This window comes from Ambystoma mexicanum, chromosome 13 (assembly GCF_040938575.1).
Source record: "Ambystoma mexicanum isolate Mex_15411 chromosome 13, UKY_AmexF1_1, whole genome shotgun sequence".
NCBI classification, from domain to species: Eukaryota; Metazoa; Chordata; class Amphibia; order Caudata; family Ambystomatidae; genus Ambystoma; species Ambystoma mexicanum.
The window spans coordinates 820,020,485-820,037,185 of NC_090938.1; the positions used below are offsets into that span (position 1 = coordinate 820,020,485).

Consider the following 16,701-nt stretch of genomic DNA (forward strand, 5'->3'; position numbering starts at 1 on the left):
GAGGAGGCCGAGTAGGATACATATACCTGAACAGGATACATATACTAGCACTGAGCTAAGCAGGAGGCTTATACTAGCAATGAGGCCAAGCATGGGGTATTTCACAGCACTGAGGCTGAGCAGGAGGCATTTAACAGCACTGAGGCCGAGCAGGATGCCTATACCAGCACTGAGGCCGAGCAGGGTGCCTATACCAGCACTGAGGCCGAGCAGGGTGCCTATACCAGCACTGAGGCCGAGCAGGGTGCCTATACCAGCACTGAGGCCGAGCAGGGTGCCTATACCAGCACTGAGGCCGAGCAGGGTGCCTATACCAGCACTGAGGCCGAGCAGGGTGCCTATACCAGAACCGAGACCGAGCAGGGTGCCTATACCAGCACTGAGGCCGAGCAGGGTGCCTATACCAGCACTGAGGCCGAGCAGGGTGCCTATACCAGCACCGGGGCCGAGCAGGGTGCCTATACCAGCACTGAGGCTGAGCAGGGCGCCTATACCAGCACCGGGGCCGAGCAGGGTGCCTATACCAGCACCGGGGCCGAGCAGGGTGCAGATACCAGCACTGAGACTGAGCAGGGTGCAACCACCAGCAGTGAGGCTCAGCAGGATGCATATACCAATTAGGAGGTTGAGCAGGAGGCATGTACCAGCACTGAGGCTCGACAGGAGGCATTTAACAGCACAGAGGCTGAGCAGGAGGCACATACTAGCACTGAGGCTGAGCAGGGTGCCTATACCAATCAGGAGGCTGAGTAGGAGGCATTTGGCAGCACTGAGGCTCAGCAGGAGGCATATACTAGCACCGAGGCTGAGCAGGGTGCCTATACCATCATTGAGGTTCAGCATGGGGCATATAACAGCACTGAGGCTGAGCAGGTTGCATAAGCCAGCACTGAGGCTGAGCAGGTTGCATAAGCCAGCACTGAGGCTGAGCAGGTTGCATAAACCAGCACTGAGGCTGAGCAGGTTGCATAAGCCAGCACTGAGGCTGAGCAGGTTGCATAAGCCAGCACTGAGGCTGAGCAGGTTGCATATACCAGCACTGAGGCCGAGCAGGATGAATATACCAGCACTTGGGCCGAGCAGGATGAATATACCAGCACTTGGGCCGAGCAGGATAAATAGACCAGCACTGAGGCTGAGCAGGATAAATAGACCAGCGCTGAGGCCGAGCAGGGTGCATATACCAGCACGGAGGCCGAGCAGGATGCATATACCAGCACGGAGGCCGAGCAGGATGCATCTCCCAGCACGGAGGCCGAGCAGGATGCATATACCAGCACTGGGGCCGAGCAGGATGCATATACCATACTGGGGCCGAGCAGGATGCATATACCAGCACTGAGGCCGAGCAAGATAAATATACCAGCACTGAGGCCGAGCAGGGTGCATATACCAGCACTGAGGCCGAGCAGGATGCATATGCCAGCATGGAGGCCGAGCAGGATGCATATACCAGCACTGAGGCCGAGCAGGATAAATATACCAGCACTGAGGCCGAGCAGGATAAATATACCAGCACTGAGGCCGAGCAGGATGAATATACCAGCACTGAGGCCGAGCAGGATGAATATACCAGCACTTGGGCCGAGCAGGATGAATATACCAGCACTTGGGCCGAGCAGGATGAATATACCAGCACTGAGGCTGAGCAGGATGAATAGACCAGCACTGAGGCTGAGCAGGATGAATAGACCAGCACTGAGGCTGAGTAAGAGGCATATACCAGTGCGGAGGCTGAGCAGGATGAATATACCAGCACTTGGGCCGAGCAGGATAAATAGACCAGCACTGAGGCTCAGCAGGATTCATATACCAGCACAGAGGATGAGTAAGAGGCATATACCAGTGCTGAGGCTCAGCAAGAGGCATACACCAGCGAGGAGGCTCAGCCAGAGGCATATACCAGTGCGGAGGCTGAGCAGGAGGCATATAACGGCACTGAAGCCCAGCATTTTATGTATACCAGCACTGAGACCAAGGATGGGATGCATATAGTACCGCTGAGCAGGGTGCCTATACCATCTTTGAGGCTGAGCACAGCGCCTATAGCAGCATTGAGGCTGAGCAGGTTGTGTTAAGGTAGCTATTGTCTGCGGTCAAGACTAGGTATCAGGAGGGGTGAGGGTGACTAAAGGACAATGAGCACACAGAGCAAGGACACTTATAAATGACTCCCAGACAGGTGTATATATCAAACATATAAAAACATTTACTACAAGGCCTTTGTAACTCAGCACACCGAAAAAGAATCACAGCAATACTATCAAACCAACACAACACTATCAATACAAGATATATACAAGACCATTGGGGTCTAAAGGGTTAAAGGCACAAAATATATGCACAACCTAGAGGGGGAAGGAAAATAGGCAGTGCAGATAGTCTTTAGTCCCCTTGCACATGAACCACACACCTAACTAAGAGGCAGTCCAAACCCTAAGAAGAGAGGAGCCTTATGCTCAATAGTACATGTAGTGCAGGCGCACGCGGTTGTTCCAATGGGCAAAACGGGGTCCCTTCAGGGGTCTTTAGCAGCTCAGGAAGGTGGGTGATTCTCACTATTCAAGGAGGGCCTCCACTTGAAGGCAGAGGTGATTCCAAGGTTTGGGAATAGTTCGCTAGTTAGCACTAGCAGTGGAAAAGAGAGGGACCTCCAAGGGCCACTTGTGCGTAAAAATGGATGGAGGCGCTAGGGCCCACCGGTTAGGGATGCGATTACTCACCGACCCCGGCGCACTCCGGACCAAACTTCGCCAGTCGAGTCCACTTCGGTTGCAGGTTCAAATGCGGCAATATGACGGCTCTGCGGCTTTCAGTTCCGAAGATACAGTGTGATTCCCAAACAGGACAGTGGCGATTTCTCTGCTCCGGATGGATGGATCAGGGCAGTTTCACTGGAGCAGGCTTTAGGGGCAAGAGGGGCACAAATGCAGCATACCTGCAAAGGTTGTTGCCGCGGCTTGGCAACACGGTAACCGTGTTTACTCCGGTCCTGGCACACTCGTCTCACTTCAGACCAGGGAATGCCAAGTGTACGAAATTCGGTGTGAGGGTGCCGTTGACAGAGAGCTAGCAGTAAACCCAGTTTTGAGGGTCTCCTCGAAACAGCGGCGGAGACAGAGCAAAGTCCTGCGTAAGATGGTCAGACCACTGGTTGGCACAGGGACACTTCCGAGAAGGCTTACTTGCAGGTTTTGTTGAATGTGCCGAGAATAGTTGGTCCCACTATTCCAATGGGTCGAAGCGCCTTTGCAGACCTTCTAGGACGACCAGATACAGTAGGGTCCCACGTGATGACAGCGGGCTCAGGGTGCCAAACCTTAGAGCAGTTCCTCAACTCGGCTTATTTAGATTCAGGATACTTGGATCCTATCTTTCGTTCAGTAAGAACTCCAGAGATCGACATGGTAAGGGTGTTTTTGGCCTCCTCTTATCCAGAGTCTCCTTCGCGCCAAAACGAAGAGGACCCAATGGGAGATCTGCTCACAAACACACACTCCATACGTGGACCAATCACGGACCACGGTGGTCCCAGGCATTCACAGCACTCCAGACTCTCTGGCACCCTGGATGTGTATTGGGGACAGACACCCCAGCCCACATTATGGAGGCACACACACAAGGCATGTAGAAGCCAGTGAAAGCTTGGCGTTTCACGGGAAACTGCATGACCAAATAAGGATTGACCCGGGTCGGCTCGACCTGGGGAAGGCAAAGGGGCAAGATGGCCAAAGGACAGGACAAAAGAACCTTGTGGCATGGCCATTTTGGAGCCAGGCCACCTATTTGTGCCAAACGCGGTAATCGAGGTTTAAATGAAGGAAAGGGTTAAAATTATATGAAAAGATAAGCTGCCACCAGCCCTGTCCATGACACATCTGCACATCTCCGAAAAAGTCCTATGAGAGTATCTAAGGTCTTTGGAAATTACTAGGAGACCCAAGTGCACTGTACTGTAAGGTACATTATGCACTTGTTAAATGTTGCAGAAAAATTGCAACATTGGAAAAGGACTCCCAGTACTGACTGTCTTAAGGGCATGTCAGTTTCCCCATAAAAGGTGAATGAAAGCCCAGAGGAGTGCAGCTGAAGGCTGTGCTTCTCTGGCAAAGTCAGACCATAGTGTTTAAACAGCAGCAAAACGTTTGGGGGTGTACAACTGGAGGGAAAATTACACATATAATGGAAATCTTTCCTAACAGGATGAGGCTGAGCAGGAGGCATATACCAGCACTGAGGCTGAGCAGGGTGCATATATCAGCACTGAGGCTGAGCAGGATTCATCTACCAGCAATGAGGCTGAGCAGGATTCATCTACCAGCACTGAGGCTGAGCTGGAGGCATATCCCAGCACTGAGGCTGAGCAGGATTCATATACCAGCAATGAGGCTGAGCAGGATTCATCTACCAGCACTGAGGCTGAGCAGGATTCATCTACCAGCACTGAGGCTGAGCAGGGTGCATATACCATCATTGAGGCTGAGCAGGATGCATATTCCAGCACTGAGGCTGAGCAGGAGGCATATACCAGCACTGAGACCGAGCAGGGTGCATATATCAGCACTGAGGCTGAGCAGGATTCATATACCAGCAATGAGGCTGAGCAGGATTCATCTACCAGCACTGAGGCTGAGCAGGATTCATCTACCAGCACTGAGGCTGAGCAGGGTGCATATACCATCATTGAGGCTGAGCAGGGTGCCTATATCATCTTTGCGGCTGAGCATGGGGCATATACCAGCACTGAGGCTGAGCAGGGTGCATATAGCAGTAGTGAGGCTGAGCAGGGTGCGTATACCAGCAATGAGGCTGAGCAGGGTGCCTATACCATCTTTGAGGCGGAGCACGGAGCATATACCAGCACTGAGGCTGGGCAGGGTGCATATACCAGCAATAAGGCTGAGTAGGGTGCATATGGATCGACGTGATTACAGCGAGGCATGAAATTGCAAATCTGAAAATATTGAATTGCAAAGGCATGCAGCGCAGTGATCACATCTATATATCTTTATTATGTGTTATATAGCGCCACTAACACAAAGGCCTCAGGGCGCTCACACAAACAGAACATCAAAAGAACAAACAGGAAAACATACAAAGGACAAAGGAGCTACAGCACATTGACCAAGTTCATTGTCGAAGAGAAGAGTCTTTAAGTGTTTTTTAAAAGAGGGTAGTTGAGGCACTCTCCATAAGATCCGAGGGAAGTGTGTTCCACAGAGCTGGGGCCCCAGAAATGTAAGGTTACCTTGTGGGTGGCTAAGTCTGGTGGTGCTGTTAGATCGTCGAACACGTCTAAAAGGGGTCCTATTTATTCTTGTAGTCAGAGAAGGCGGTACCTCACCCCAGAGACATATAAAGACCATGACTAGGCCCTTCACCTGAATCCTTTGCTGGACCGGAAGCCAGTGCAGTCTCCTCCGGGCCTCAGTGACGTGGGCAAGACGTTTCAACCCACAGACAGCCCGTACAGTGCTATTCGGAATTACCTGCAATTTTCTAATGTCAGTCTGGGAGGTTCCTACCAACAGACTATTGTAGTGATCCAGTTTAGTGTTTGATTGCAGCTGCGATCATTGCCCAGTTTCCCTCCGATAACAATTGATTATTTGTATAGCGCCTATATACAAAGTGCTTAAAGGAGGGGGGGAACATGGGAGAAGACAATTACATTCTTACAAGTCCTTGAAACAATTAAGAATGAGAATAATGGAATGAGAATAATAACTATCAGAATCAGCCTGACGACATTTCAGATAGTGCAAGGAACAAATAGGGAGAAGAGGGGTAGGGAAAAAGGAGACAAACTAGCAGTAACATTACTATGCCTGATGGCAATTGATGCACTGCATGAGTATACAGAAGGTGGGGGGGTGTAGGGGTGAAGGTGTGGAGTTGAAGGGGAAGTAGAGGAACAAACAAGAACAGAAAGGTCAGATGACAGTTCAGCAAAGTGCAAGGAGGGGAGGGGAGGAGAAGATCAGGAGGGAAAGGAGGGGGAACGGGCAAGCTGCCATCAAAGTCGAGAGACAGATGATAGGAGTAAGTGCTAAGGGACAGAGAAAGAAAGTGGGAAGGGGCACAAGACTGGGAAATTGGGCAGATGTGCACAGAGACAATCACAGAGGGACATGGGGGAGGGTAAAAGGTGCAAGACAGAGACAGGGAGCATTGGGGTAGAAGGACAGGGTCTGGACAGGGAAGGGCAGGGGGAGCGGGAGAGGGCAGGTGGCTGCAAGGCAGGTGGCTACGATTACTATGCCTGACGGCAATTGGGGTAGCACCGGACTTATCAGGACAAGGGGAGGAGCTACAAGGGAGGGACAGACGGTTACGATTACTATGGCCAACGACACCTAGGGGAGTGTCTGAGAATGTTAGCGTCTGAGGGGGAGGGAAAGGAAGGGTAAAGGGGAGGAGAGAGAAGGGGAAGGGAGGAGGTAGGGTGGGGTGAAAATAGAAATTGCAAGGGCAAAAGGGTGGGAGGGGGTAAGGGGCAGAGTGGGGGGGCACACAGAATGACTCTGGGGAACAGACTCAGGGGAATGGGGGGCACACAGACAGACCAGGGGGCATGGGGGCACACAGACAGACTCAGGGGCATGGGGGGCACACAGACAGACTCGGGGGCATGGGGGCACACAGACAGACTCGGGGGCGAATCTGCCATAACAAATGGCCATAATAAGAGTGGGATGATTTAAGATGGCGGACCTGCTTCTTAAACGATAGCTGGCAGTCAAAGAAGACTCCCAAAGTCTTAACACATATGGAGACTGGGATAACATGGTCTACAATTGTAAAGCTCTTATAACTTGGGTCCAGTTTTTTCAATTTTTGTTGTGTCCCTAAAATAAGCAGCTCCGTTTTAAAGTTGTTCAGAGCCAGAGAGTTCAGAGCCATCCATGATTGTGTGGCTAAAAAGACCTTGTTAATGTTCCCAGAGTCATCAACATAAGAACCAGAGAGCTTCAACACAATCTGGGCGTCGTCCACATGCATCCCCAAAGCAGACATTGCCGTAATGTTGTGGCATTACTGGTGCATATAGCAGCACTGAAGCAGAGCAGGGTGCATATAGCAGCACAAAGGCCGAGCAGGGGGCATATAGCAGCACAGAGGCTGAGCAGGGTGCATATAGCAGCACAGAGGCTGAGCAGGGGGCATATAGCAGCACTGAGGCTGAGCAGGGTGCATATAGCAGCACTGAAGCAGAGCAGGGTGCATATACCAGCACTGGAGCTGAGCAGGGTGCATATAGCCGCACAGAGGCTGAGCAGGGTGCATATAGCAGCACTGGGGCTGAGCAGGGTGCATATAGCCGCACAGAGGCTGAGCAGGGTGCATATAGCAGCACTGGGGCTGAGCAGGGTGCATATAGCCGCACAGAGGCTGAGCAGGGTGCATATAGCAGGACAGACGCTGAGCAGGGTGCATATAGCAGGACAGACGCTGAGCAGGGTGCATATAGCAGGACAGACGCTGAGCAGGGTGCATATAGCAGCACTGGGGCTGAGCAGGGTGCATATAGCAGCACAGACGCTGAGCAGGGTGCATATAGCAGCACTGGGGCTGAGCAGGGTGCATATAGCAGGACAGACGCTGAGCAGGGTGCATATAGCAGCACAGAGGCTGAGCAGGGTGCATATAGCAGCACTGAAGCAGAGCAGGGTGCATATAGCAGCACTGAGGCTGAGCAGGGTGCATATAGCAGCACTGAGGCTGAGCAGGGTGCATATAGCAGCACTGGGGCTGAGCAGGGTGCATATAGCAGCACAGACGCTGAGCAGGGTGCATATAGCAGCACTGGGGCTGAGCAGGGTGCATATAGCAGGACAGACGCTGAGCAGGGTGCATATAGCAGCACAGAGGCTGAGCAGGGTGCATATACCAGCACTGAGGCTGAGCAGGATGCATATACCACCACTGGAGATGAGCAGGGTGCATATACCAGCACTGGAGATGAGCAGGGTGCATATAGCAGCACTGGGGCTGAGCAGGGTGCATGTACCAGCACTGAGGCTGAGCAGGGTGCATATGCCAGCACTGAGGCTGAGCAGGGTGCATTTAGCAGCACAGAGGCTGAGCAGGGTGCATATAGCAGCACTGGGGCTGAGCAGGGTGCATATAGCAGCACTGAGGCTGAGCAGGGTGCATATAGCAGCACAGAGGCTGAGCAGGGTGCATATAGCAGCACTGGGGCTGAGCAGGGTGCATATAGCAGCACTGGGGCTGAGCAGGGTGCATATCTGAGCACTAAAATCAATCATGGTGTATGGGCCAGCACTGAGGCAAAGTACAATGGCTGTACCAGCTCTGAAGCCAAGCACATTTCATGTAATGAGGCAAAAGACTCTGCATGCACCCACCATGCTCAGCCTCCGTGCTGGTATATGTGCACACTGCTCAGTGCTGGTACATGCACCGTGCTCAGCCACAGTGCTGGCACATGCACCCTGCTCAGCCACAGTGCTGGTACATGCATCCTGCTCAGCCTCAGTGCTGATACATGCACCCTGCCCAGCCTCAGTGCTGGTACATGCACCCTGCCCAGCCTCAGTGCTGGTATATGCACCCTGCCCAGCCTCTGTGCTGGTACATGCACCCTGCTCAGTCTCAGTGCTGGTACATGCACCGTGCTCAGCCTCAGTGCTGGTACATGCACCGTGCTCAGCCTCAGTGCTGGTACATGCACCGTGCTCAGCCTCAGTGCTGGTACATGCACCCTGCTCAGCCACAGTGCTGGTACATGCACCCTGCTCAGCCACAGTGCTGGTATATGCACCCTGCTCAGCCACAGTGCTGGTATATGCACCCTGCCCAGCCTCAGTGCTGGTATATGCACCCTGCCCAGCCTCTGTGCTGGCATATGCACCCTGCTCAGCCTCTGTGCTGGCATATGCACCCTGCTCGGCCTCAGTGCTGGCATATGCACCCTGCTCGGCCTCAGTGCTGGCATATGCACCGTGCTCAGCCTCAGTGTTAGTTTGTGCCTCCTGCTGGTGTCCATGGGGTCTTCTTTTTTACAGCAATTATAATCTACTGTAGTCTGTGCATGCTTAACTACCGCTGTGCCCCTGTGTGTGCCACACTGGGACTGGCACTTTGCTACCTTCTGTGTACAGACACATACCATATCACAAAATGGATATCCATGAATCTCTGTGGGTGTTTTATTGGGGGGGGGGGGTGGATATCCCTCTTGCGGTTTCAAGCGTGACAAACCCACTTACCTTTTGCGATTAACTCGTGCGCATTGGCCTGTCTCGCCACTCTCTCGACAGCATCCAATGGCTGGGCCTCACACCCATAAGTGATATTCTCCTGCACCGGGCGGGCAAACAGCACCGGCTCCTGACTCACTAGCGCCATCTGCAGAGAGAACAGGGAGACACATGAGCACATAATCCTGCTCCCTAGCGCCATCTTCAGCAAGAGAACTGTTATTACACTGACACACAGTACACAATCCTGCTCACTAGCGCCATCTGCAGAGAGAACAGGGAGACACATGAGCACACAATCCTGCTCACTAGCGCCATCTTCAGCAAGAGAACTGGTATTACACTGACACACAATCCTGCTCACTAGCGCCATCTACAGAGAGAACAGGGAGACACATGAGCACAGAATCCTGCTCACTCGCGCCATCTTCAGCAAGAGAACTGCTATTACACTGACACACAGTACACAATCCTGATCACTAGCGCCATCTGCAGAGAGAAAAGAGACAGATGGGCACATAATCCTGCTCACTTGTGCCATCTTCATCAAGAGAACTGTTATTACACTGATACACAGTACAACATCCTGATCACTAGCGCCATCTACAGAGAGAACAGGGAGACACATGAGCACACAATCCTGCTCACTGATGCCATCTTCAGCAAGAGAACTGTTATTACACTGACACACAGCACACAATCCTGCTCCCTAGCGCCATCTTCAGCAAGAGAACTTTTATTACGCCAACACCCAGCACACAATCCTGCTCACTAGTGCCATCTGCAGAGACACGCATGGGTACACAATCCTGCTCACTAGTGCCATCTGCAGAGAGAACACGGAGACACATGAGCACACAATCCTGCTCACTAGCGCCATCTTCATCAAGAAAGCTGCTACACTACACCAACACCCAGCACACAATCCCTGCTCCCTAGTGACATCTTCAGCAAGAGAACTGTCATTACCCGGACACTGTTATTAGACGCACACCCAGCACACAATCCGTGCTAACCAGTGCCAGCTACAGAGAGAACAGGGAGACACATGGGGACACAATCCCTGCTCACTAGCGCCATCTGCAGCAAGAGAACTGTCATTACCCGGACACTGTTATTAGACACACACCCAGCACACAATCCGTGCTCACCAGTGCCAGCTGCAGAGAGAACAGGGAGACACATGGGGACACAATCCCTGCTCACTAGCGCCATCTGCAGTAAGAGACTGCTATTACATAAACACACAGAACACAATCCTGGCTCAGCAGCACCATCTGCAGAAAGAAAAGGATGTCACATGAGCATCCAATCCCTACTTAACCGCACTGTTATCCGCATGAGAAATGTTAATGCATGAACACACAGCACACAATCAAAGCTCTCACGTGCCACTGGCAGTGAGAAGAGGGTGACACATTAGCACATAATCCCTGATCAACAGTGCCATCATCAGCAAAAGGCCTCTTAAGTGAACTCACAGCAACAATCCTGCCTCACTAGCTCACCCTACAGTAAGGGAACATCTAACATATGACTACACGGCCTAGAGTCCTGGCTCACTAGCGCCCTATAACATAGGATTACATGGGCCACAATCCTGCCACATTAGCGTTATAAATGCCATATCATATCATATTCCCCTACAGGAAGGGAACATCTAACATAGGACTACAGTGCCCACAATCCTGGCTCACTAGCTCCCCCTACAGGAAGGGATCATCTAACATAGGACTACACAGCCCTCACCTCTGCCTCACTAGCGCCCCCTATAGGAAGGGAACATCTAACATACGAATACAGGGCCCACAATCCTGGCTCACTAGCGCCCCCTACAGGAAAGGAACATATAACAAATGACTACACGGCCCACAATCCTGGCTCACTAGCGCCCCCTACAGGAAAGGAACATCTAACATATGACTACACGGACCACCATCCTGGCTCACTAGCACCCCCTACAGGAAGGGAACATCTAACATAGGACTACATGGCCCACTATCCTGGCTCACTAGCACCCCCTACAGGAAGGGAACATCTAACATATGTCTACACAGCCCACAATCCGGTCCCACTAGTGCCCCTACAGGAATGGAAAATCTAACATACGACTACACGGCCCACAACCCTGCCTCACTAACTCCCCCTACAGGAAGGGAACATCTAACATTGGACTACACATCCCACAATCCTGGCTCACTAGCACCCCCTACAGGAAGGGAACATCCAATATATGGCTACACGGCTCACAATCCTGGCACACTAGCGCCCCCTATAGGAAGGGAACATCTAATATAGGACTACACGGCCCACAATCCTGGCTCACTAGCGCCCCCTATAGGAAGGGAACATCCAACATAGGACTACACGGCCCACAATCCTAGCTCACTAGCACCCCCTACAGGAAGGGAACATCTAACATATGTCTACACAGCCCACAGCCCTGCCACACTAACTCCCCCTACAGGAAGGGAACATCCAACATATGGCTACACGGCCCACAATCCTGGCACACTAGCGCCCCCTATAGGAAGGGAACATCTAATATAGGTCTACACAGCCCACAATCCTGGCTCACTAGCGCCCCTTATAGGAAGGGAACATCCAACATAGGACTACAGAGCCCACAATCCTGCCCCACTAGCGCCCCTACAGGAAGGGAACATCTAACATTGGACTACACAGCCCACAATCCCGCGTCACTAGCACCCCTACAGGAAGGGAACATCTAACATAGGACTACAAAGTCTTGTAGCATTTGTCTAATATTTACCGGTAGGGAGGAATAATTTGCTGTGGACAGTGACTCAATATCTTTAGTAATGTTGACCCCCCAAATATTTTATCGCATTATCTGGCCAACTGTACTGAAAAAGACTTCTAGTGTATAGAGGGTCCTCTCAGCCAAGTTCAATGGATTTTTGAAGAAAGTTGGAAGTTCAATGGACTGGTTTACATGGAACATGGGTATGAATTTAGGTGAAACACTAGGATGTGTTCTACGTGCAGCCTTGTTCTTGTGGATAACAAAGAAAGGGTCTTGTACTGATAATACGTGTCGCTCACTAACCCGTCTTATAGAGGTGATGGCTACTAGGAAAGCTGTCTTGTAGGTAGGGTGTTTGAGGCTGGCTTTGTGCATAGGCTCGAAGCGTGGACCCATGAGCTTTGAGAGTACAGAATTAAGATCCCAACCTGGTGGCGAGTTGGAAATTGGAGGGTAAAGTCCCTTTACTCCTTCCATGAAAGTCTTGATAACAGGAACCTTCTACCAAGACACCTTGTTTTGTGAAGTAGTGTGCGCAGACAGAGCCGCTAGGTGAACTTTGATGGCGCTACATAATAGACCGGAGTCTAGTAGATAGAGCATGTAGTGAAGAATGTTTGATGGGGAACATTCAATTGGATTTACAGCTTGTGTTCGGCACCATATCACAAATATATTCCATTTGTTGAAGTAGCAGTGCCTGGGGTTAGGTTTGCATGCCTCTTTTGAGGTAATTTTAAGTGTCCGAACTCTATGACTTCAGGAGCCAGGCTGCCCAGTTCATAGATTGAGGATTTGGGTGGAGAGTTGTTCCCTCGTGCTGTGATAGTTTGTTGTAGGGGCATGGGAGTTTGACTGGTTTGCACAACGCCAGTTTGAGCAAATGTGGAAACCATGGTTGCTCTTGCCCATAAAGGAGCCATCAGGATTAGTGTTGCTTGTTCCTGGTGAATCTTGTGCACGATCCTGCTGAGGAGAGTTGTTGGGGGTGATGGGGGGGGGGGGGGCGAGGGACAAGCATAAGCACATTTCCCTGACCAGTTCATCCACAGGGAGTTCCCCTTGGATTGTGGTTGAGGGAGCCTGGATGCGAAGTCGAGGCATTGTGCGTTTTGTGGCGAGCAAGTCTAAATGAGGATAACCCCACAGGAAGATCATTATTATTTTTTTTTTATTTGGTTGGTTGATAAAATCAACCTTTCTAATATATACAAATCGTTAATTTAGAGGTTTTAACAGTTTCACAGTTTGCAATTTTGCTAACACTTTACAATGATATTAATCCCATTGCATTCATAATACAAAAAAATTGGTAAAACATTTAATTTCACACAAACAACTTTTAGATCTCTCACAGTTCATGATAGTATTCGTCAGAGTAATTAGCGCTAGAACTCTTAATGTAGCTAGTTTGATGATTTGGGAAGTATGAGATCCAAGTACTGAATTATCGCAATGCCAACAGCTAGTCTTGTGTTTGTAAAAAGCCAAAACCATATTTCACTTGTCTCCATTTGAAGATGTTTAACAGTAAAATTCTTGAATAGCATATTTCTCTCATCCTTTAGTTCCGGACACATTACAATACAGTGTTGCAGTGTTTCACGCTCTGTTACATTTTTGCAGAATCGACAATAATTTTGTTCAATTGGTATTAATTTTCTTCTCACCAGCACATCCCTAGCGGGCCAGAAATTCAGCCTAAATCGCAGAAATTGTGTTTGTATGTATGGGGACGGACACTTAATAAGATAGTCAGCCATGACACGAAATATTTTATGGCCAAACAATAACGTATTAAAATCTTTGTAGGTCATACAACGATTTTGGTTCATGATCCATAGATTTTGAGCTTAGCCCGCTCAGGATTTTGTAGTAATTGATCTAGATCATCCGCTAAAGCATTTGTAGCACATTCAAGCCATGTTTCAGGAAACATGTGTTTTGCAGGTAATAAAGATTTTGTTTAGAATTTCTCTGCTGAATTGCCACTCGTGCTCCTGTGGTTGAGGGTTTCTGCTTCGAGTGTCTGCTAGAGCATCGAGTTCCCCCGAACGTGTTGCGAGACTAGGAACATATTTCCGCTTGAGTGCCCACTTCATCATTTTATGGGACAGCCTGGACAGACTTGGAGAGTGTGTGCCTCCCAGCTCATTTATGTAAAACATGGCAGTGATGTGGCTGTGAGGATTTGCACCGTCTGACCTGCTAGATGCAGTTGAAAAGCTTGTAGGGATTTGAGTACTGCTAGTACGGCTTCCCATACGGACAGTGAGGCGTCTGTTGTAAGTATTGCTTGAACTGGTGGCTTGTGAAAGGGTTTTCCTTTTAACACATTTTCCTTGGACCATCAGCGAAGTGCTTATGCCAGGGTTAGCGAAACAACCACTAGATCGTCCCACTTACCGCTTGCCTGAGACCATTGTTTCGCTAACCACTCTTGCATTGAGCGCATGCGCAGCTGTGCACGTGGAAGTAGACAAATGCATGAAGCCATCATCCTGAGCAGGTGCGTTGCCTTGCGTACGGTTATTTGGTGACCAGCGAGATATTGCAGAATTTGCAGCAGCATGTTTTGAAATCTTTCGTTTGAGGGGAAGACTAGCCCCTCTTGTGTCTTCATGATAGTTCCCAGGAACTGCTTAGTTTGACTGGGAACAAGACTGGATTTGTTCTCTTTGATTGAGAACCCCAATTGGATCAGAAGGTTGATTGTTCTCTGGGTATTGTGCTTGCAATTTTGAGGGTATTCCCCTGTTATTAGCCAGTCGTGCAGATAAGGGTACACTGGGATTGATTCTCTGCGCGAGTGTACCGCCAGTACCTTGGTGAATACTGTAAAGACTGGAAGGGGAGTTATCTGTACTCCTGCTCTCTATATGGAAGAGTAGAAGCACAGAGCACCCCAGTGAAGATTCTCTATAGGGCAGAGAAGGACGAGCAATAAAGGCCTAGCTTCTCAGGAGGTAACGCGGGCTGGTTCTTAAGTACAGTGTAGTCCCCAAGCCCCCACAAAGGAATGTCCACACACGATGTTATGTGATAACACAGTTCTATATGTAAATAAGGTTCAAGATATATACACAATCAATAACACACGTGGTTTGGCAAAACTAATATGGCAAATCTATACAATGTCTATGCGGTACCACACTTAACTCTTGACTCCTTTAAAATGCACCAACTGCTGACAGTTCTAATGGAACACAAATCAAACAGTAATGGGTATCAGCATCAGACATAGGAAGGAAGACAAGTTAGGTTAAACAATGGTAGGATAGTGTTACACTTCGCCCTCAGCCGCACCACGTTCCCCGGGTTCTTCCTCGTTCCTCCTGTGTACACAAGGACAATTGGGGAGTTCCAGGGAACGCCAGAATAAGGGACAGGAAAGTGATCGCCCTTCATAAAGGGTTACGGCGCCGGCATGCGCCCTTCTTATCGCGCTGGCAGCTGCCGTGGAAAATTGCTACACAAACTACATTACCCAGAAAACCTGTCATGGGTTGTAGTTCCCGGCGTTGATACGGGAGCCTCATTTTCAAACAGTAAGCCTCCTTGTTGTTACTTATTCCACAGCGGCGTACAGAACGCTGCTTCTGTTTAAAGTTACAACCGGCATACTTTCCGAAGTGCTTTCTCTGTACCTTGATTTTGGAAGTTCCTGTTTTCCCGTGTACCGACCTTGCCTGCACACGGACTCCTTCTTCTTAAACCTCATTTTGATTTGTTTGCTGACCGCCCTTGTACCAGACCTCTTGCCTGCTTCCTGGACTCTTGGATAGTGATTTTGCTGTGTTAATTGACCGCCCGTGTACCAGAACCCTTGCCTGCTTCCTGGACTCTTGGATAGTGATTTTGCTGTGTTAATTGACCGCCCGTGTACCAGAACCCTTGCCTGCTTCCTGGACTCTTGGATAGTGATTTTGCTGTGTTAATTGACCGCCCGTGTACCAGAACCCTTCCCTGCTTCCTGGACTCTTGGATAGTGATTACTCTGGCAAGAACAACTCTATAATTGGAATCCCTCTTTCATCAGACTGTCATCACGTCTGTGGATTTTGGCTTTATTTCTAAAGTGCATTTTGGAACGCTTTGCTGTGGTGCACCATCCCGAAACCAGTGCGACCCTCGTTCCGCTCGGGGATAGCTGCCTTACTAACCTTCCTTTTTTTTATTTTATACTTTCGTTGTTACCCAGGATTCTTTACACCAATTTTACTTCCACCAGTGGTAAAGTATAGTTTTCTTGGTTTTCAATACTGGAGAGTTACACATTTAGCTATATACTAAAGCCTCTTTGCTTTATAGGTTGTTCCAGTTCTTTTGGCTTAAGGGGAGTTAAACCAGGTACTACTTAAGGGCTATAGTCTTGGGGAAACCAGATTTAGAATTGACATATAGTTTAACTTGTTATCCTTTCCTTTACAGCCTGGGTTCGAGGCGGTGTGTTTTCCCCGCTCTTTTGATCGATCGGTCCCCTTGTCTGTACAGTTCAGCAGGTGGTCCTATCGGTTTAAAGAGTTCTTTCCCTCACAGAAAGGAGGCTTGGGTGGAGGCTCCAACCCTTGCTCCTTCAAGCAACTCCCCAGCACTAGAGGTCCGGCCTGTTTTACGTACTCCCCATTCTGGTGACTAACAGATAGTACTTTAGCTACTAAGACACAGTTCTGTGTGAGGATCCCCCACTATGGCAACCTGCAAATAAAG

General features: G+C 49.9%; 1 pseudogene; it reads right to left on the minus strand.

Moving 5' to 3' along the window:
* LOC138522065 (antigen peptide transporter 1-like) overlaps nt 1–16,701 on the minus strand; it is a 149,712-nt pseudogene that overhangs the window by 17,732 nt on the left and 115,279 nt on the right.